The sequence below is a fragment of the Dermacentor silvarum genome, chromosome 1 (genome assembly GCF_013339745.2).
Source record: "Dermacentor silvarum isolate Dsil-2018 chromosome 1, BIME_Dsil_1.4, whole genome shotgun sequence".
In the NCBI taxonomy this organism is placed as follows: domain Eukaryota; kingdom Metazoa; phylum Arthropoda; class Arachnida; order Ixodida; family Ixodidae; genus Dermacentor; species Dermacentor silvarum.
This window is the reverse complement of record NC_051154.1, coordinates 114,666,658-114,688,222: the sequence shown is the minus strand read 5'-3', so window position 1 is coordinate 114,688,222 and position 21,565 is coordinate 114,666,658.

Sequence of the window (21,565 nt, the reverse complement as noted above, 5' to 3'; positions counted from 1 at the left end):
CTAGGCAGTGATGACTTATCTATTCTTCATATCAACATAAGAAGCATCCGAAAAAATTCAGATAACCTCCTCGCTTACTTGTCGCAGCACTCTTTTCGCTACGACATTACTGGCGTCACGGAAACATGGCTAAAAGAAAGTGAATCCGCCCATATACCGGGATACGAAGTAATCTCGCTGCCTAGATGTAGCTCTTCACGTGGCGGCGCCGTTGCATTGTTTACCAGGAACGGGCTGGGATTCCGCTGCTGCGATGTTCAGAACCACAGCACAAAAACAATTGAGACACTTTTTGTTCGGTTCAGTTGTGGTCTTCTAATGGGCGTCATTTACTGGCCTCCCAGCTCGTGTAAGAACGAATTTATTGCAGAAATGGAGGCTATTTTGCTGCCGTTCACAATACAAAATGGTCCTATTGTTATCTGTGGCGATTTTAATATTGATTTATTGGGTAATGATTGCAGTGATTATGTATTTTTTCTCCAGTCATTCAACCTTAGAAATGTTATCACGACTCCCACTCGAATTAGCAGCCAAACTGCGTCTTTAATAGACCACACGCTATTCAATCAAGACATCGCGTTACGTGCAGGCGTTTGTGATGTTGCCATTGCGGACCATTGTCCTATATTTCTGTTGTTGCCGCGGGCTTGTATGTTACCTCTGTATCAAAGGCGTCCAAATGAATTTGTCCGCGTAGACTATGCGAGTGTTAAATCACTGCTTCAATGTACTGATTTCGCAGTCTTGCAAAACGTGGATGTAAACGTTGAGTTTCAGAATTTTGTCACTCATATTAAACAGATATTAACCCAATGTACACATACGTACTCAAAGCACAATTATGAAGTACCCGTGTGTCCGTGGATGACACAAGAGATTCTTGGCATATTAAAAAGAAAGGACTCATACTACAATAAATGGAAAAAGAACAGATCGAACAAATATTACCATGACCAGTTTAAGTACTACAGGAATAAATCGGTTGCAATGTTAAGAAAATAAAGAAAGAATACCTGACTAGGCTTATCACACGAAACAAAGGTGATACAAGACAACAGTGGAATATCGTGAAGGATGCAACGGGGTTGAATCAAGAAAGGCGAGTAACCCCGAGTAGTATCTCCCCGCAGGTGGCCAATGAATTTAACAATTTTTTTATCAACATTGGTTTAAACCTCGCGAAAAAATTTCCATTGTTGACACCAATCGGTAGTGTACGCATGGCTGTCGGCTGTAGTTTTCAGTTTCACGTCATTACGATCGATGAGATTAAATCGGTTGTCAGTAAGATGTCGGTTAATAAAGCAGCCGGCCATGATTCTATCCAGACAAGAGTGCTTAAGGAAAATATCAATACTCTAAGCCCACATTTATGCCACCTCTTTAATCATTCACTAGAGAATAGTTGCTACCCAGACATACTAAAAATTGCTAAAGTCGTTCCCATATATAAATCTGGAGATCAGAACACACCATGTAGTTATAGGCCGATATCAGTTTTAAGTGTCATTAACACCCTTTTTGAAAAATTAGTTGCGCAACAATTAAAGGAATTTATTACCGAGAATAATATTATAGTTCCACAACAACATGGATTTGTTTCAAACAAATCAACATCTACAGCCGTATTAAGCCTTTCACAGCACATTTATTCTGCCATGCACCAAGATGAAATTGCAGTTGAGCTGTTTTTAGACATCAAGAAGACATTCGACACAGTTTGCCACACTATACTATTGCGCAAATTAGAAGGCTATGGCTTTACTAATAACGTACTGAAATTTTTTCCAGTTATTTATCATTTCGTAAACAATATGTGGTAATTAATGATTTCATATCTGAAGTTAAATATATATCATGCGGCGTCCCACAGGGATCCGTTCTGGGTCCTTTATTATTTTCTCTTTACATAAATGATCTTCCTCAGGCACTGCACTTCTCAGAAATTCTGATGTATGGCAGATGACACGGCACTTACATTTACTGGTAAATCGCTTATAACGGTGCAGAACCGTGTAATGGTGGAACTGTCAGCTCTGTCTTCCTGGTTTTCAGGTAATCGATTGACGCTGAATGTAGCAAAAACAAAATATGTAATTTTTCATTCTAGACAAAAGACACTGGACTACAGTTTAATTTCTCTTTCGTTAGACGCCACTTTAATTGAGCAAGTATTCTCGTTTAAATACTTAGGGGTTCTTTTCGATAATCATTTACATTGGAAGGACCACGTCAACAATGTATGTAAGAAATTAGCGTTCGGGTGCTACACTCTGATAAAAGCCAAGCAGTATTTTCCATCTTCCGTGCTTAGATCTCTATACTTTTCGTTCTGTCACTCTCACATTAGCTATTGCATTGAATCTTGGGGACTTGCATATGTGACATACTTATCGCCTTTACTGCGTCTTCAAAAACGGGCATTACGGATAATTAGCTCCAGCGCATTCTGCCTATCAAGCACAAGTTTTTTTGAAGAGCTTCGTATTTTATCTTTTATGTCATTGCGAAGTTATAAGATCTGCATCACGATAAACAACATTATTCAAACTAATTCTCCATTACCGTGGAGCATTTTCTTTTTCCCAAACCGTGATACTAGGCATGCTTTTAATCTCAATTTTAACCTACCAAAATGTAGTAACTTGTACGGTGAACGGCTAATTCAGTTTGCCGGCGCCAAAGTTTGGAATGAGCTACCAATAGAAATAAAAGTAGCTAGAGATTTTGAGATGAGTTGCAAACTGTATTACTTATCTAATCAAACAGAACGGTGAAATGTCGTGTTACTGCTGCGTGATTGTTCTTTCTTTATTGTATTTTTGTTTTTAGTTGTTTTTCCCCTTTGATTTGGGATGTGAAATGTTTGTTTCCCTCAGAGAATTGTTCAATTGCATAAGTATGAATCTGTGGTTGTTAGAATTTGGTATAGTGTGTTTTTAAGTAACACTTTATGCTTACATTTCAAGGACATGTTACATGTGAGCGTTGCTTGTTTTTCTCCTTGTACATAACCTGTATGCAAAGTCAATATTGGACCGGCTACTAGCGATTAAGCTATCGGTCCAAACAGTGTTTTGCGCATTCATTTCGGGTCTTTAATAAAGTGTTTCCTCCTCAAAAAAATGATCAGGAGGATGTGTCAGGAGAGGCCAAAAGACTGGGATAGATACTTGCCAGCACTCTAGTTCGCGTACCGAGAGGTACCACAAGCCAGCATAGGGTTTTCTCCATTCGAGATGATTTATGGCAGGGCAGTCAGAGGGCCGCCAACTATTCTTAAGGAGTTGTGGACTAAAGAAGAACTGGGTAGTGAGGAAAAGACAACCTACACCCTATGTATTGGAGCTGAGGAACAGGTTGGAGGAGACATGTAAGTTGGCCTATGAGAAGTTAGCACAGGCTAAACAAATTCAGAAGATCTATTATGACCGCAAATCAGTGTCTAGGAGATTAGAAGCGGGAGATAAGGTGTTAGTGCTGCTCCCCACAGACCATAATAAAATTTGATGCAGTGGAAGGGACCTTTCATGGTGACGCAGAAGAAGAATGAGTTGGATTATGATATTGAGGTGTAGGGTCATAGAAAGGTGTTTCATATTAACATGCTGAAGAAATATGAAGATAGAGAAGAAACTGGAAAAGGGGAGGATGAGGCAGGGGCTAAAGTTTGTATGGTAATCGCAGAGGAGAATGACCATGGCGAGGTACAAACGTATGTTGATAAGAAGACTAAGGGCGTGGAGAGCGTCAAGTTAAATCCAGCCCTAACAAACAAACAAACAAAAGAGCTGAAAGCGCTAATACACAACGCTGAAGCAGTGTTTTCAGATTTACCGGGGTGGACGAATGTAGTACAGTGTGGGCTACAGTGTTCTACAGAAGAGCCAGTACATGTAAAGCAATACCCTCTACGGCTGGCAATGCGGGAAACTATAGAGAGGGAGGTTGAAGAGATGCTGAAACAAGGCATCATTGAAAGGGCAAACTCTCCCTATAACGCGCCTCTAGTGGTGGTCAAAAAAGCAGATGGCTCCAATAGAGTATGCGTGGATTTCAGGCGCCTGAATAACGTGCTAGAAACTGACGCGGAACCAATACCCAGAATAGATGTAGTGGTGGCAAGGGTAGCGAAGAATAAATATTTCTCAAAGTTCGACCTGGCAAAAGGGTATTGGCAAATACCGATGGAAGAAACGTCCAAAACGGAAAACTGCATTCTCGTGTTCGAAGGGATTATTCCAATTTATATATATGCAGTTCGGATTGAAAACTGCAGCAGCTGTGTTTACGAGGTTGATGAGACAAGTGTTGAATGGTGTGCCGCATGTCGGGCATTATATTGACGACATTCTAGTTGCCACAGACACGTGGGAAGAGCATTTACTAGCCCTAGAACAGTTATTAATAAGAATAAAGGATGCAGGGTTGACAATCAAACCCACCAAATGTGAGTTAGGTTATGCTGCTGTAGAATTCTTAGGGCACAAGTTAGGAATGGGCATGGTCGAACCTAGGGAGGATACGCTGGAGAAGATCCAAGCGGTATGTAGACCCCGGACTAAGAAACAGGTGCAATCGTTTCTAGGATTGACAGCGTTCTATAGAGAGTACATCCCACATTACGCTGAAGTGGAAGGCCCTCTGATAGAATTAACAAAGAAGGGAGCGAGCAACATAGTAGAATGGGAAGATAGACATCAGAAGGCCTTTGAGATGTTAAAGAACAGTTTGGCACATCCGCCTGTTCTTCTAGCACCGGATACACAGAGAGAGTTAGTGCTTCGCACAGACGCATCAGACAAGGCGTTAGGAGCAGTACTCTTGCAAGAAAAAGAAGAAAAGCTCCATCCCGTGTTTTTTGCTAGTAGGCGACTAAAAAAGGCTGAACAAAATTATTCTACAGTAGAAAACGAATGCCTAGCTCTTGTTTGGGCTGTGAAAAAGTTTCACATATAATTATTCGGCAAACAATTTCGGGTGCAAACAGATCACCAACCCCTACAGTTTTTGAGCAAAGCTAAACTGACAAATGGTAGGTTAATGAGATGGAGCCTCACCTTACAAGAGTATTGCTTCCACATACAATATATCAAAGGCAGACAGAATGTGGGAGCGGACTTCATGAGTAGGGCGATTGAGAATTGAGACTGTGAAACATAACGCGGACGGGACTAAGGTGAATACATAAGTGAAATGTACATTAAGTGAACTCTTAAACGTGGTGAACAGTGCAGCTGGTGAAATGTCCGTCACAGTGTGGTGTTGTGTAGTGCATCAAGTCTTCACACGAACCAGCACCAATGTCACTACGAGGAGTCACAGTCATCACCTGAACGTCACCCCCCTCCCCCCACAAATCGGGAGTAAGCAGTTTTTTGGAAAAAAACTCTCAAAAAGGGGGCCCATGTCATATGTAAGAGGCTGCCTGTGGCGCGAAAAGGAAGAGGAGCACGCGATTCCCGGTTTTCGTAACGGCACGAGCTCTCGAGACGCGTGTGCCGAGGCATAATCAAGGGGTGAACGGCGCTGTCCGTGGATTATCGACGTGGCTCTGGGCCAGGAAGGTCGCATCTCCAGCTACGCTCTGGCGACGGGAGACTTGGGGGTCTGGCCGAGTCCGTGACGTTGGCCGTCCAAGGTGTGGCCGTCGACCTCGGCAAGTTCGAGCGAGGCTCCTGGACTGCCCGCAGCCTCTCACGGCAGGACCGGGCACCCCAGAGAGGATCCCCCTTCCGCGGCAGACCGGCACGCTCGATTCTCCTCGGGACGCCACGTCGGCACTCACGCATCCCGACACTAGGCCTATCCAGGTGGGCCTCAGCAACGCCGAGCGCCATCGCTGACGAGCTAACGAGCTTATCACCAACGCAGTACCGACGAGCTCACCACCGACAAAAGAGAACGTGAGTCGTCGGCATCTACGGCAGCATCGTCACCCGAAGGAATACGACTTGGACCCGACGTAAGGAACTGCAAGTCAGCGGTCCGTAAGAGCCCACGTTTTTCTTTGCGACGCAGTTAGGCCGAAGGCAGGGTGGCTAGACTCTGATGAATCCGCGCTAAGACTGTGACCGAGAGACTTTAAGGCGGAGCGAGGCTCCGAAACTGAGATAGTTCTGTTTAAGTAGTTTGTAGTTAATCTGAGTTTGCTGTTTGAGTTCCAGTGAAGACTTTTGTTGAATCAATTTTAGTTTCGCGTGCCTTTAGTTTTGACTTTCGGTTTTAGTGTTGTGTGTCACGTGCGTTCACCGTCCCTGTACATATTAAATCCTCGTTTGCTGTGCCACCGGTCGTGTCTCTCCTCCATCGAGAGTAGCGCATGTACGCAACTCTCCGCACTCCCAAGCAAAGGTGACAGCCCATCGGCACGAAACGTTAAGTTTTTGATACCCCATCCAACACCGTTAAAGAAATCGCATAGCAATCACTCCGTCACCATGCTCCAACCAAACGCCAACGCGCATCCCTTTCCAATCTTCTCTCGTTTTCCGTGATATTTACTAACATCCGCAGTTGCCTTTTAAAGCGTGAACTCATATCGAACATAACTTCATCGTCCTGGAGCAACATACTGATACTAACTGAAACTTGGTTGAACGATAACATTTCAGATGCTGAAATTCTATCTGATTTACCCGAATTCCACGTGTACCGTAACGACCGAAGAGGGTCGCGGGGGGATGGTGTACTTGTCGCAATTCACCGAGGTATACCATGCTCTGTTGTATGCGTCATATCCGACATTGAATCATTATGGCTGATCTGTCACACACCCACCGTAACAGTGCTTCTTGGTGTTTGCTATAGACCACCCCAGACTAATCCAGATTACTGTCGACATCTGAACAATTGCCTAAAGAAACTTTTTGACACCCAGATGCACACATTCTCCTTTTCGGTGATTTTAATTATAAGGACATTGATTGCCAGAATCTAGGTACTTCCTCATTAAGATGTCATTTAGAAGCAAAAAACTTCATTGATGTATGTTTAAACTTTAACCTCAGTCAATTGGTCTCAGAACCAACTCGCATTACGCAAGAAACAGCCAACACCCTAGACCTAATACTAACTAATACCCCTGGGAATCTATCATCAAACAGTTACCTCCCGGAAATAAGCGACTATAAAATCATACATGCCCTATTCTCATTTAATTCCGCCCCAAATCACACATCCGCAAAAACAATATGTCTTTACGATAAGGGGAACTATATTGTAATAACGGAAGATCTTAAACGTTTTTTTTTTTTCAGAGTACAAATCCCTGTTTCACACTCGCACTATTCATGAAAACTGGTCGATATTCAAAAATAAGTTAAATCTGCTCACTAACACGTTTATCCCAAGGGCCACCTTTTATTGCGATAGCAATTATATGGACACTCCAAAGCGGACTTCTGCCGTCGCCGTGAGGTTCCGTATGACGTCAACGGCGATGAAATCGTCGCCGCGCTTCTGACGCTGTATGTGCGAGTGAAAGGGCTCGAGGGACGCGCGCTTTCATGGGGAACGAACGCACGTCGGAGAGCAAACGTGCGTTCTGCACCGTGCTCCCTGAAGGGCTACAGAATTAAGCGCCTCTTTCCTCCTTTACAATCACTATATATAAAGAGCAAACGCGACTTCTTCCGTCGCGCGAAAGGCCGTGGGGGGACGCGAAGGAGGGAGGGAGGGAGGGGAGGCGACGTTTAGCTGCGGCACCAAATGCGTATTTATATAAAAACGTTGTGAGGCGAGAAGGTGGCTAAGATTTTCGACGCTGCTCGATGACTGTCCCATTCTGATCTCGTCGAAAACCTCCGAGCCGCCCCCAGAGGCACCGGCAACAGTCACTAACGCCGCGCGCGTTCGGTGCGAACGCGGGCAAAACGCCGACGGCGTCGACAACAGTTCTGCGCATTGCTGGTGCTGCTGCATGTCCAAGTTTATACAGCTTATAAAACTACTATCCTTACTCCGTACAGCTCTCTACTAATTTGCTATCGCAATTGATGTTTCGCCTTCCGGGTGAAACTGCGACAAATTTTTATACTAATCACAACAAGCCGTGGTTTACTTCACATCTAAAACGACTATAAAACAAAAATAAACCCTTGTTTCGTTCATCCAAACGCAGCGGTACTCAGACCGGTTGGCAAAAATACCTCGAAGCTGAAAAATCATACTTACTTGTGATCCAGAACGCCAAGCACTCATTTTATCACAATGACCTACCATACCTACTAATCAGCAATCCCAGACAATTTTGGTAAGCTCTAAATCCTAGACACATTCATGATATTACACTTACTAATGACTCGCACGAACCTGTCACTGACCATGAGTGTGGGGAAATATTTAATTATGCATTTGCATCTGTGTTTACTAAAGAACTTGACGCGCCTTTACAGTTACCATTACTTAACAGAGAAGCATTTATGCCAGCTATCACATTTTTCAAGGAAGGCATTGCATCCATACTTGATAACATGAAACTTTCTTCATCAGCCGGTTCGGGCTCGATTAATTCAAAACTTCTGAAAAACTTTACATCAATTTGTGCCGCATATTTATCCTTAATCTTTTCACAGTCACTCTCCTCAGGAATCATTCCAGATGACTGGAAAATGGGGAACGTCGTTCTCGTTTTTAAATCAGGTAACAGAGACTCACCCCTGAATTACCGCCCCATTTCATTAACTAGTGTGCCCTGCAAAATCATGGAACACGTCATCTACTCTCACATTATAAGTTTCTTGGACTCATGCCATTTCTTCCATCCTTCACAACACGGTTTTCGTAAAGGCCTCTCCTGCGAAACACAGTTAGCGCTCTTCCTTCGCAACCTAGACACTAATCTTGACCGTAACATGCAGACTGATGTCATCTTTCTAGACTTTGCGAAAGTTTTTGATAAAGTTGCTCACCGCCGTCTTTTACTAAAGCTTTCACAACTGAACCTATATCCTAACATTCTTCAATGGATTGAACAGTTTCTAACTAATCATTCTTAGTGAGTCTTTGTTAATGGTCACCTGTCTAACACTCTCCCAGTCACTTCAGGCGTTCCGCAAGGATCTGTACTCGGCCCTCTTCTATTCCTGATATATATATTAACAATTTACCCGAGCATGTTTTCTGGAGCATTCGAATGTTCGCCGACGACTGCGTCATTTACCACACCATCAGTAAGGTTCATGATCAACTTGATCTTCAAGCAAATCTTAACAACGTGCTGAATTGGTGTAACAACTGGCTAATGTCCCTCAACACTACTAAATGCAAACTCGTCTCCTTCTCGCGTCGCCACAGCCCACATCGTTTCCAATATTCTATCGTTAACACCCCAATTGAATTAGTACCATCTTATAAATATCTAGGATTAACCTTGTCTTACAATTTATCATAGCGAACCCATATTGGCAACATCATTTCAGCATCGAATAAAACACTCGGTTTTCCCAAGCCCCGTCTCCGTCTTGCCCCCCCCCCCCCCACATGTAATATTATTAGCATATAAATCACTTATTAGACCAAAATTAGAATATGAATCTGCCTAATGGAGCACGCACCAAGCGTATTTATTCAATGCATTAAAAGCCGTCAAAAATCGTGCCGCTAGATTCATTTACTCTGCCTATTCATACGACGTCAGCGTTTCATACGTGAAAGCGAAATCCAGCCTACCGCCCCTTTCTTTTCGTCGCCGCATTGCAAGTCTCGTCCTTTATCATAAATTATTTCATTCTTCTCTGAATCAGCCACCTTATATAAGAGGCACAGCACGCATATCTCACCGCACGAGTCATCCACTTCAGGTTACCCGCCCACCATCGCGCACTACTACTTTTGCTGCCTCATTCTTCACTTCGAGCAGCTACAGACTGGAACGGCCTGCCCCGGGACATCGTCACCATCGCTTCATCATCTACTTTTCAAGACTGTATTAGTGATCACCTACAATACTAAAACAATTTTCACTGCTTGTTTGTTAATATAAATTAAATCCCACCCCTTATGTAATGCCCCCCAAAAAGGTGCCTTTAAGGAATATAACTGAACTGAACTGAACTGAGCACGATCTGCTGAGCAGATGAATGTGATTATGTGTAATTGCTAATTGCGTTAAAGTGTCGACCACTAGTTGCCTCCCTCTTCGAGTTCCCAATGCTGCTTGCGGACAGCAGTGCCCCAAGTTGTCGTCAAAGAGGTTCATTGAAGAGCGGCGCATACCCAATGTTGCATACCCAGGGACCCAAGTTGGTCCAACACATTGAGTTTCTCACTATAACACCTAGAGGGTAATCTGGCGCCACCATCTATGCGAGTTTCTTAAAGGGTGCTGTGCCGTCATGGGAATGACGGGATATGTGTCTGCGAGGCTTGTGTTGGCTGGTGTTGTACGAGGCTTCGTCTAAAACGTGGATATGGCTACACGAATAACGCGTTTTTAAAATAAAATCTACATAAAATGCTTTCATTCACCCATATTACATCTCTCAATAAAGTTTACTCACCTACAATGCAGAATCAGGCGAAGAAAGGCAAGAACAGACGACAAGTTGTTTGAAAGCAAGCGAGAATCTTGCCGTCGGCCCTCCAACTTTAGCGGCCAGCTGATGCTTTTTTACGTTTCATAGAATTGTACATCCAATAGTAAGTCCTCAAAATTAAACAAAACATGTTTTTCTGTAATAATAAAAGCTAAAGCAGCTTTTTACGTGCTGTTTTAGCAGGAAATGAATCATTGTGACAGACGGAATGGTGCTAGCCAGGCGCGTTTTCAAGGCTTTCTGGCTCTCCGAGAGCGATTCCAATCCGAAGTCACAATATACCGGCATTCCCATGCATATCACAGCGCAGCAGCGCCAGATTTCTCTCTAGGCAATATTGTGAAACTCTATGGTCCAACAGTTACTTTCGAACCCGATTCCGTGGGCGCAGCATCCCAATGCTCTACATGTTAGACCATGCAGCCAGAGACCCCAAGTCGGTGGGAAAACGGTTAAGGCTCATTCATACCGGCGACTTACAGTGGTCGCGCGACCAAGTTGGTCGCAAAGCGACCAGTCGCAAATAGTCGCAAATGGTCGCTTTTCAAGAAAAGCGACTATTTTGGACCACTCGCTCAAGGCTCATTCACACCGGCGACTTGAGGAGGTCGCGCGACCATTTGCGACTCGCGAACAAAAAGCGACCGAAGGCGACTGATGTTCACACCGGCAAGCCCGGCTGAGCGCGACCTGCAAGTCGCAATCCCGGACATTCTCGTTCTTCAGCAGGAATTCTAGGGATCTACGCAGTCAGCGCGCACTTCGCTGGCACTGTGTAAATCGGTTTCGCGTTCCGGCGGCAGCCATGCATTTTGATTCGAGCGATGGCTGGATTTTGATTCGAGCGAACAGGAAGACTCCGTCCCTGTGCTGATGTGCTCCGCCGGGGTGTCAGCTGTGGCAGCGCGGAAGCCTCCGAAGAAAACGCGACGCTCGTGGGTGCGCCCGTGCCTCCGCTCGTGTGAAGTGACCGGCCACGCAAGCCGCCTCCTGCCCGAACTTTGTGCGCATGACAACGAGTATTATCAAGAGAGAGCAAGTTGTAATTTCTAGTTCGCATTGCGTGTTATTCGGTGCATAATATTAAAGCAAAGCTGTTCGCCCACTGTTCACCTTTGGGTGGCGTGCTCATCTAACGAACGGCAGCTGGAAAAAGGGTTTGTGTTGTGCTTTCTTTTCCTGCTGTTTAGCTTCCAGCGAATGCGACCGCGTACATTCGACACGTTGCTGCAACTGCTGCGTCCCAGAATCACAAGAGAAGACACCAATTACCGGCCTGTAGTCTGCATATCGTGACGCGGGCATTGCATTTGGCGTGGACGACGACACACATCACTTTCGGCGCGGCGCTGATTGGTTGAGCAGCTTTGCGACCACGGTCGCGCGACTGAAAAATCGCGCAGTGAGCAACTGGCCCAAAATGGTCGCTTTTCGAGAAAAGCGACCATTTGCGACCATTTTCGACTGGTCGCTTTGCGACCACTGTCAGTCGCTGGTGTGAATGAGCCTTCACTGCTCGATCTTTCAGTCGCGCGACCGTGGTCGCAAAGCTGCTCAACCAATCAGCGCCGCGCCGAAAGTGATGTTATGTGTTTTTATCCGGCGTCCTCCACGCTAAATGCAATGTCCACGCAACCATATGCAGACTACAGGTGTATTGTGATGCTAGGACGCAGCAGTTGCAGCAACGAGTCGAATGTACGCGGTCGCATTCGCTGGAAGGTAAACAGCAGGAAAAGAAAGCACAGCACAAACCGTTTTTCCAGCTGCCGTTCGTTGGATGAGCACGCCACCCAAAGGTGAACAGCGGGTGAACAGCTTTGCTTTAATATTATGCACCGAATCCCACGCAATGCGAACTAGAAATTACAACTCGCTCTCGATAATACTCGTTCTCATGTGCACAAGTTCGGGCAGGAGGCGGCTTGCGTGGCCGGCCACTTCACGCTAGCGTATACGCACGGGCGCACCCACGAGCGTCGCGTTTTCTTCGGAGGCTTCCGCGCTACCACAGCTGACAACCCGGCGGAGCGCATCAGCACAGGGACGACGTCTTCCTGTTAGCTCGAATCAAAATGCAGCCATCGCTCGAATCAAAATCCATGGCTGTTGCCGGAACGCGAAACCAATTTACACAGTACCAGCGAAGTGCGCGCTAACTGCGTAGATACCTAGAATTCTCGCTGAAGAACGAGAATGTCCGGGATTGCGACTTGCAGGTCACGCTCAGCCGGGCTTGCCGGTGTGAACATCAGTCGCCTTCGGTCGCTTTTTGTTCGCGAGTCGCAAATGGTCGCGCGACCACTGTCAGTCGCCGGTGTGAATGAGCCTTTAGGCTCGAACAAATGAACAGCAGACAGACATACATAGCGCAAACTGGGTGAAGTTTCCAAAGAATGCTAATTCCATTTAAAAAAAGTTAGTAGGGATCTCTTATGCGACAACTAAGGTGACTTGAAGGCGAAAGCCCGAGCGCCGCTAACTCAATGACACGACGAGCACTTTTTACGCTTTGTGAAATTTCTTTCGACATCTCCCTTTCGACATCTCCTTTACTTTTTTTATTCACATTTGTTACACATTTTGCAAGGTCATTTTTGCAAGTCATTCTTATTTCACCAAACTAGGACCATGACTCAGCACTTTTTTTTTTGCTGAGTCTTCATCATTCTGAAACCACAATTTACAGCCAATTTTTCACGTCATCATGTTTTTTTGCAAGTCACCCTTCCTATGATTCACCAAACTCGAACCGGGATTCAGCACTTTTTTTTGTGTCACTCTCACTTGGACCCTCAAATCTTACATACATTTTTTGCAAGTCACTCCCCCACTCCATAACCCCTTGATTTGCTCTTAATTCAGTTGAGTCATCGTCATAATCTATTTTCGTTGAGTCATTGTCATTTTTGCTTAGTCATGGTCATGACTATGACCTTTACCACCATCCTTAAGCGTTTCGTTCACTTAGTACCCGCTTTTTTATGTATTTACAAATACTGCTGTCTCTATTTCGAGACATAGCAGGAGTGGGTACAAGATTTTAGTACAAACAAAAGAACAAACACTGAGATTATACAAACAGATTAACAGGCGATATGGTCAGGTAATTGCTCAATGAACTCTGCAAAAGGCGATGCGCGTAGCGAACCATCCAAGTTGATCCAAATTTCAACTTCAAATTTCAAAAAAGAAAATTTTAAACAGTCTATATGTGTCCTGAAAGAAACGATGTTTAGTACGTGGCTATGTCGGGTTGCGCGTGGGCTAGGAGATCTTAAAAAGAAGGGTGCCTGAATGCCGGGTTACGTGTGAATGATCTTGTGAAGCAAGATGATTCGTTCACGTGTGCGCCTGTTTCAAAGTCTGAAATGATAAGGTGTGAACATGGGATGAAGGTGAAAAGTTGCGATCATAACGACCGTAGATGAATCTGATTGCTTTTGTCTATACTGATTCAAAAAGGTCAATGTCACAAGCACAGTGAGGGGACCAAACAGTTGAAGCGTATTCCAGCATCGGGAGAACTAGCGATTTGTAAGCAGTTAGTTTACATTCCATTGTTGCATTTTTTAAAGTTCGTTAAAGGTAACCCAGTTTCCGAAGTGCTCTCCCCGAGATGTGGTTATTATGAGCATACTATTTTAAGTTATGTGAGAAGATAACACCCAGGTATTTGAAGTCAGTTCAGTAATATACGCTTCCGTACCCATTCCACCGGCGTTTGAGTGTTAATCTTTTTACGTTGAGCCATAGTCCTTTTTGCTGAGTCATAGTCGTTATTTAGTCATTACTATATTCTACCATCATTATCATTACCGTCATAGCCATACTTACACCCATTACTATAATTAATTCTCGGTTCTTGTCCACTTTCCGGGGTTTTCGACCCATTTGTCTGCTTTGTCATGCTAATTATTTTAATTAATTTATTGACTATCATGATCATTTATTCATATTGATATTCGTCATGTAATTACTATCTATTGATATATAATATTATGCTGTTTGTAATTATGTTAATCAGTTATTCATTTTTGTATATAATTTTCTGATTTTTCGAACCACCTTTACAAGTTCACCGCAAAACGATACATATAAGGCTTTTGCCTTAAAAAAAATGGTGTGCGTGGGCCATTGTATAGAACAGTCCTTTGTCGCGCGGGGGTGTACAACACTTGTTTTTGGAAGTGGTACATAGGATGGTACAGAGAATGTGCAATATATGCACCTTCATTGCGACACAGGTTCGTTCTTCAAGGTAGCATGAATGCTGGCGCCCCCGGGTGCTTTGGCTAGTGAAATCTTGCAACCAACTCTAACACGCCTGTCTGTCCTTTTCTATTATTTCGCTTTATCTCGACAGGGAGTTGATGCGTGAGAAGCGACGGCTGGGGAAAACCTATAGCGTTTACTGAACACTCCGACACACAACTTTACTTTTGATATAAAGCCTTCTATTGATATAAACCTTCTAAAGGCCAAAATTGAAGACGATTTGCTTATAAAAATTTTCTGTATCTTATGAAAGTGTTTTCCTTCTTTTTCTGAGCTTTGTTTCAGTAATGCCCGAAGATGACTTTCTCGGATAGGAGACTGTCAAGTCATGGCTGCATAAATGGGTGGCGTGGAACCCATATCGAGCAGTTACACATGGGTTGAGTCACAAAGAGCCAGGAAAGAAGACGCGGTCCAGACGGGCACCGATAACACGTCTACGTCAACGGTGAGCGCCCATAAACAAGAAGGAAATGGTCTGCCGTACACTGTAATGTAAGCCAGCTCTGAGATAGGTCATATTTGGGTTGTGACAGCAGCTCAAGACGTTTGACTGTCGCTTTTTTTGTGGGGAAACTTGCAATCGTGGTCTCCTGTGAAGGGCTACGATAGCAGGGGGCGAGCAAGGAATAGCAGAGTGCTTTGAGCCTTGATGCCATGAGGACAGACTGTCAGTCAATACATTTCGATATGGAACAGTGGAAACGCTTAGTGTGATCAGACTTTTTTTTCCTAAGTACAGATTTCAATGGGAGAGTGTATACCTTCGTAAATGAAGGTGGACCTTACCTAGAACCTCTTACCTAGGAGGTGTTTATTTGGTACGAACTGCATGCTTTCACACAAGCGTTCCTGACCTTACGTTGCAACTCCATATGCTCCAGTCGCATTATGTGAACACAGCTAATGTCGCAAAAAAAGTTCATTAACTCTGCCAAAGTCTGGAGAAGAAGCCCTATCTTTCTTTTTGATTTAGAAAGCCCGAGATTAGTTACGATTGCTTCTCCAACCTAATTTTCCCGTTTTGAACAGCATGTCGAAATGTGTAGGTGACTCCGTCAAGGGTAGTTTGTTAACTTTAGTGAGCGGAAGCGATACGCATTGCATGTCACCCGCAGCATTTTATACCTATACAGCCACTGAGCCGACAGGGCCCGACAGTGACCACTCTCTGACGCCAACAATCATCAGTGCAAAGAAAACTGTTAATTGCCTTGCAGTGGGGTATATTTGATGTTCAAGCGTTCAAAAGGGCAATGAAACCTTTCAGAAAGCATATTTGAAAACCCATGAGATGAGCAAGCGCAATTGAGGTGGGATGTGGTGCTGTCTGCAATTTCGGCGGCCGCATTTCGATGGGGGCGAAATGCGAAAACACCCGTGTACTTAGATTTAGGTGCACGTTAAAGAACCCCAGGTGGTCGAGATTTCCGGAGTCCCCCACTACGGCATGTCTCATAATCATATCGTGGTTGTGGCACGTAAAACCCCATAATTTAATTTTTTTCTCTGCACTTTATTTGTTGGTGTGTGTGCGTGTGTGTGTGCTTGCGTGCGTGCGTGCGTGCGTGCGTGCGTGCGTGCGTGCGTGCGTGCGTGCGTGCGTGCGTGCGTGCGTGCGTGCGTGCGTGCGTGCGTGCGTGCGTGCGTGCGTCGTGGTGTGTGTGTGTGTGTGTGTGTGTGTGTGTGTGTGTGTGTGTGTGTGTGTGTGTGTGTGTGTGTGTGTGTGTGTGTGTGTGTGTGTGTGTGTGTGTGTGTGTGTGTGTGTGTGTGTGTGTGTGTGTGTGTGTGTGTGTGTGTGTGTGTGTGTGTGTGTGTGTGTGTGTGTGTGTGTGTGTGTGTGTGTGTGTGTGTGTGTGTGTGTGTGTGTGTGTGTGTGTGTGGTGTGTGTGTGTGTGTGTGTGTGTGTGTGTGTGTGTGTGTGTGTGTGTGTGTGTGTGTGTGTGTGTGTGTGTGTGTGTGTGTGTGTGTGTGTGTGTGTGTGTGTGTGTGTGTGTGTGTGTGTGTGTGTGTGTGTGTGTGTGTGTGTGTGTGTGTGTGTGTGTGTGTGTGTGTGTGTGTGTGTGTGTGTGTGTGTGTGTGTGTGATTTTATCACACAGATAAAACACTTCACCGAGAACAATTAAGAGAACCAAGGGGCCGTGAGCTTTCGTCACATTCACCATGGAGCCTATAGGAAAGCACCTGGGAAATGAACTCTTCTTTAATTGAACTCTAGAATGAATTATGTAATGCGGTTACATTTACGATAACCTTCAGATTTCTACGCAAGAATAACAGAAGTGAAAATGGAAGAAAAGATAACTTGCCGTCAGTGAAAGCCGCACCCGTAACCCCTAATTTCTCTCGCTCATGGCGTAGTTAGTGACTTGTAGCTTGACCGGCTTGACTGGTAGCCTTGCTGGTGTGAGGCAGCATATACGAGGTGTTTTGCCCAGTTGCTTCCTCTTACATTCACGTACAATGTAAAGCCTGGGTTTGAAAGGTTATTCCACTTTGATTTCTTTATTAGGAATCAATTATATTTGTCTCGGTTATGATCCTCACCCTAAGTTAGATCTACAGTTCGTATAAAAGAAATTTCAACTCCCCCTCTTGTGCGAGAAATAAAGCGACTGCACACATGTCTACACTGACGGCTCAACTATATCAACCAATTCCGGTGGCGCTGTAGTTATACCACCAATGTGAATAACTCAACGGTTCAAAACTTCCCATATCACTATACGTCTACAGACGCAAAGCTCGCGGATCTCCACGGTGCGCTTCATGTGATAACTACGAAGAGTCCTGGAAAAGGGGCCGTCTTCTGGACCATCTTAATAGTGTACCATATCGGTCACGAACAGATGCGTTTAAATATAGTTTTGTTCCTTTAACCATTGATTATTGGAACTCTCTGCCTGGTGTCATTCATTCCCTTCCATTGGACGATTTCTTGCTTGAGCTTGACTGTTATTGATCAATCTTTTGTGTTGTTAATGTTTCTTGCTCTCGTGCTGCTTATATTTGCAATTTGTGTACGCTCTACAGCTGTATAATTCCCCACTCCTGCCATAGCCCTAACAGGGCTGCACTACGTAATAAAGAAAAATTAAAGCCGGCCTTACAAAGTGTACCTCGCGATTACATAATGTTGCCTATCAACAGACATTGCTTCAGAAACAGAACAAGAAGCCACACAAAAATTATAGCCTGGGCATGATGATTGTGTCGAACAGATTGCTGCACAATTTTTTCTCTGGGAGCACATGTGAAACGCGGTTTTCTCGTCTTCGGAAAGGCATGTGCAATAAGGTGAATATTTGCGGCAGTGGGCGTGCCAAATCCGATTTTTGTGTACTTACTTAGTTTAACCCCCTTCTTTATACTTCGAAATATTGCGTTCGGGAAAGTTATCCACGCAACGTACTTGGTATGCGTCGCTTAAAATTTATTATGTCATTTGTAACTTTGCAAAATATGCATATATTGCTCCAATAGCTGGGTTTGCGGCGATGGCTTCACTCTTGAGACGGAGTATGCACGCGTGCTTGTATTTATTTACTTGTGTGATTTACTTGTGTGAATGCGTGCGTGGGCCAGTGTGCAATATCATGCTTCGAGAGTTAAAGAACTAAGGAAAGGAGGCCCACACGAAACCTGGCATTCGCTCTTTCATTGCTGGTGCTCTTCTGCGCCGTTTTTTTTTTTTTCAATGTTGTTTCAAGGTGGCACAATGTGGGCGAGCTATGCCTTCCTCCCTTTCATGGCTTTTCTTGGGGCTTTACTATGTCTAGGTCAACTGCCTAGCCGTTTCTCCGATATGGAGCTTAGTCGTTTCTCTGACATGGAGCTCAAGATCAGCTGACGTGCGAAATTGTGGCGCTTATCCATCATTTGAGGAAAATAGGCCACGATAACTCTTTTCAATGAATAGCAGGCCATTGTGGTATAATTGGAAATGATGACGCAGATTAGGCAGCTCGGACGTCAAACCAAGAAGACCGCCGCGTGCCCATTCCTCTTTCAAGGACCGACGCGGCGAGACAGCTTCGCATTCTAGCACGCACACTCTCGTTAGCTGAGTGGAATACTGCGCATAAAGGCGCACCAGACTACACAGACTAAACCCTTCGCTGCAACTCGGACTGCGCCGACGCCCGGACTGCGCCGACGCGAAGCGTCTCTTCTGTGTCAGTTGTGGTTGGGAGTTGCCTTTACGAAAGCTTATTCAGCACTAATTGGAATGGCTGACAGTCCTGCATGTGATGTCTGCGGATGCGAGAAACACTGACCACTTATGGTGTCGTTGTCCTCAATTTGGAGCAGAAAGACAATCTTTTTTCAACGCATTCAGGAAACTAGATGATCATCCTCAGAGTGAACAGACGATACTAGAACACCATGCCCAGCGATCATCGGCTCAGAAGGCAGTGGAGGCACTTTTGTGCTGTCTGAGAGCATCTGCTTTGTACGAGCGCCTTTGACTCTGTAGTACGGTCTGTGCACGTATTCATACCCCTCTCTCTGACTCCGTTTTTTCACTTCCCCGTTTGACTTCCCCCAGCGTTGGGTAGCCAACCTTACTCTTGACTGGTTAAAACCCCTGCCTTCCTAATATCCCCCCTCTCTCTTGCCTGGTCTCCTTTGGCAGGATGAAACACATCCGTAATATGATGGAAGCCACGTCACCATGTGTAGAGCAGCCAATCAGCCCGCATTCGGCACGCCTTCTGGCCGGGAACAGTCATTCACGGCGTTAATAACAAGTCGGCAAATTCACGTAATTATCAATTTTTTACAGCGTAAGCTGCTATGGGCTCATTCCAATAGCCATTTCGGTTCGTGATGGTGTCGGCCGCCGATGGCGTCCGCCGCCGTAACCGCCATCACCGGAAATGCAAAAAAAAAAAAAATACCCGGTTACCGCCGGGATCGAACCCGCGCCCGCTGCGTGGAAACCAGATACTCTACCAATGAGCCACGCAAGCGCTCGCTGTCGGGCAGCGGAAAAATGCCCTATAAACGCTCCCTATGCAGACGCGCAGGCGCAGATGACCCAAACCTCCGCCAGTATGGTGGCGCCATCTACGTAAGACGCCTGCAAACGCAGCATGCACAGGCGCAGACGACGAGATGCGATTCAGACGAGGCGCGCAATAAAAAAAAAACGCGATCCCCAGCGTCCACCAGTATGGTGGCGCCATCTAGTTAAGGTGCCTGCAAACGCAGCGTGCCCGACATGTACACCCGTGAGCAAAAGTATACGTACCAGGGGTTGCGCGGTAAAGCCGATTTTTTCCTCTGCCTTTGAACGCAACTTGAAATTGAGGACTGCAGTCCAAACTTGGCATTGCGAACTTTACAGTTTACCCATTGATTCCAGTTTATGCTTATTAATTACGAAGAAATTCAGTTTTTCGGCGACCCTGTGGTCCGTATACTTTTGCTCACGGGTGTACGTTGCAGTTGTAAGGCTTGATCCGGCTCAGCAGACTGCGCTGCAGAGAGCATTACAAGCCGCAGCTCGCCGTCGACGCTGTGCGGACAGTTCAGATTGTTCTCGTCAAAACGAGGCGAAGAGATTGCCACGAAGACCCTGTTGTGCGTGGTGCCCAAATTGGAGCTACTCTTGAGCCGCTCCACCAGCTTACGCTGTGACTGTGCTGTGTGTGCCGCGCAGGCATGTGACTTTTTGTCACCACCACCCGCTTTCACGAATTTATCGATTCGTCTGTCCTCTATAAGCGGTGCGTGCTTAGAGTGGCGTTATATTTGTACGTCATCACATGCCATATACAAAACTGCACGACGGAAAGCCACCTGAGTAGTTTCAGTGCCCCCAAGGAGAAAAGATCACCCGCGGGAAGAGATCGCAGAGCGGAAAGAACAAGCTTCCGCTACAGGGAGATTCCGCTATACCAATTTAACAGCCGAAGAACATCATGGGCGAGTACCAGTTCACCAGCGGCAGCCATCTGGAAGGGATTTTCATGGGCAGTGGATCGTCAGATTCGACCAAACTAAGCAGATCACAATAAATATTATACAACGTGAATCGTGTCATGATGCAAGGTAACAGTGAATGCTACCGCATTCTCAGCATAGTCAGGAAAGGTGAAATGTGCAAGAAATTTTATTCTATTTCTCTGTCGTTTTTTTTTCTTGTTCCGCCGCGCGCTCTAGCAAATAAGAAATAAGCTGGGTGCAGAAAATAATCGCATTAGCAAATTGTGAACATCTGGAAATCTGAAACGACCACAGTGAAAGCGATATACAGGGTGTTTCAGCGAACACTTTCAAAAATTCTTAAAGGTTGCCTGTGGCAGATAGTACAATTCTAGTTCATGATCTGGTCTACTCGAAGAGGCGGACATTACTTGCACAAGAAATTGAAATGAATAATTGAATAATTAACATAAATTCACTAATTAAGTTTTTAACTAATTACCTGATGGCCCATATTGCAAATTCCAAATTGTAGCCGTGCAGTTCGCAAGGCGGATACACTTGTAACGAATTCTCGGGATGACACCAGTTTCAAGATATTAATTCCCGAACTTTGCGGAGAAATGCATTGGCGTTCCAGTTAGGTTCTTAACAAAACGTCGCTTTTTGCACTGAAGCACAAAATTAACTGGAACGCCAATGCATTTCTTCGCAAGGTTCGGGAATAGATATCTCGAAACTGGTGTCATCCTGAGAATTAATTCTAAGTGGATCCGCCCTGCGAACTCCACGGCTACAATTTGTAAATTGCAAT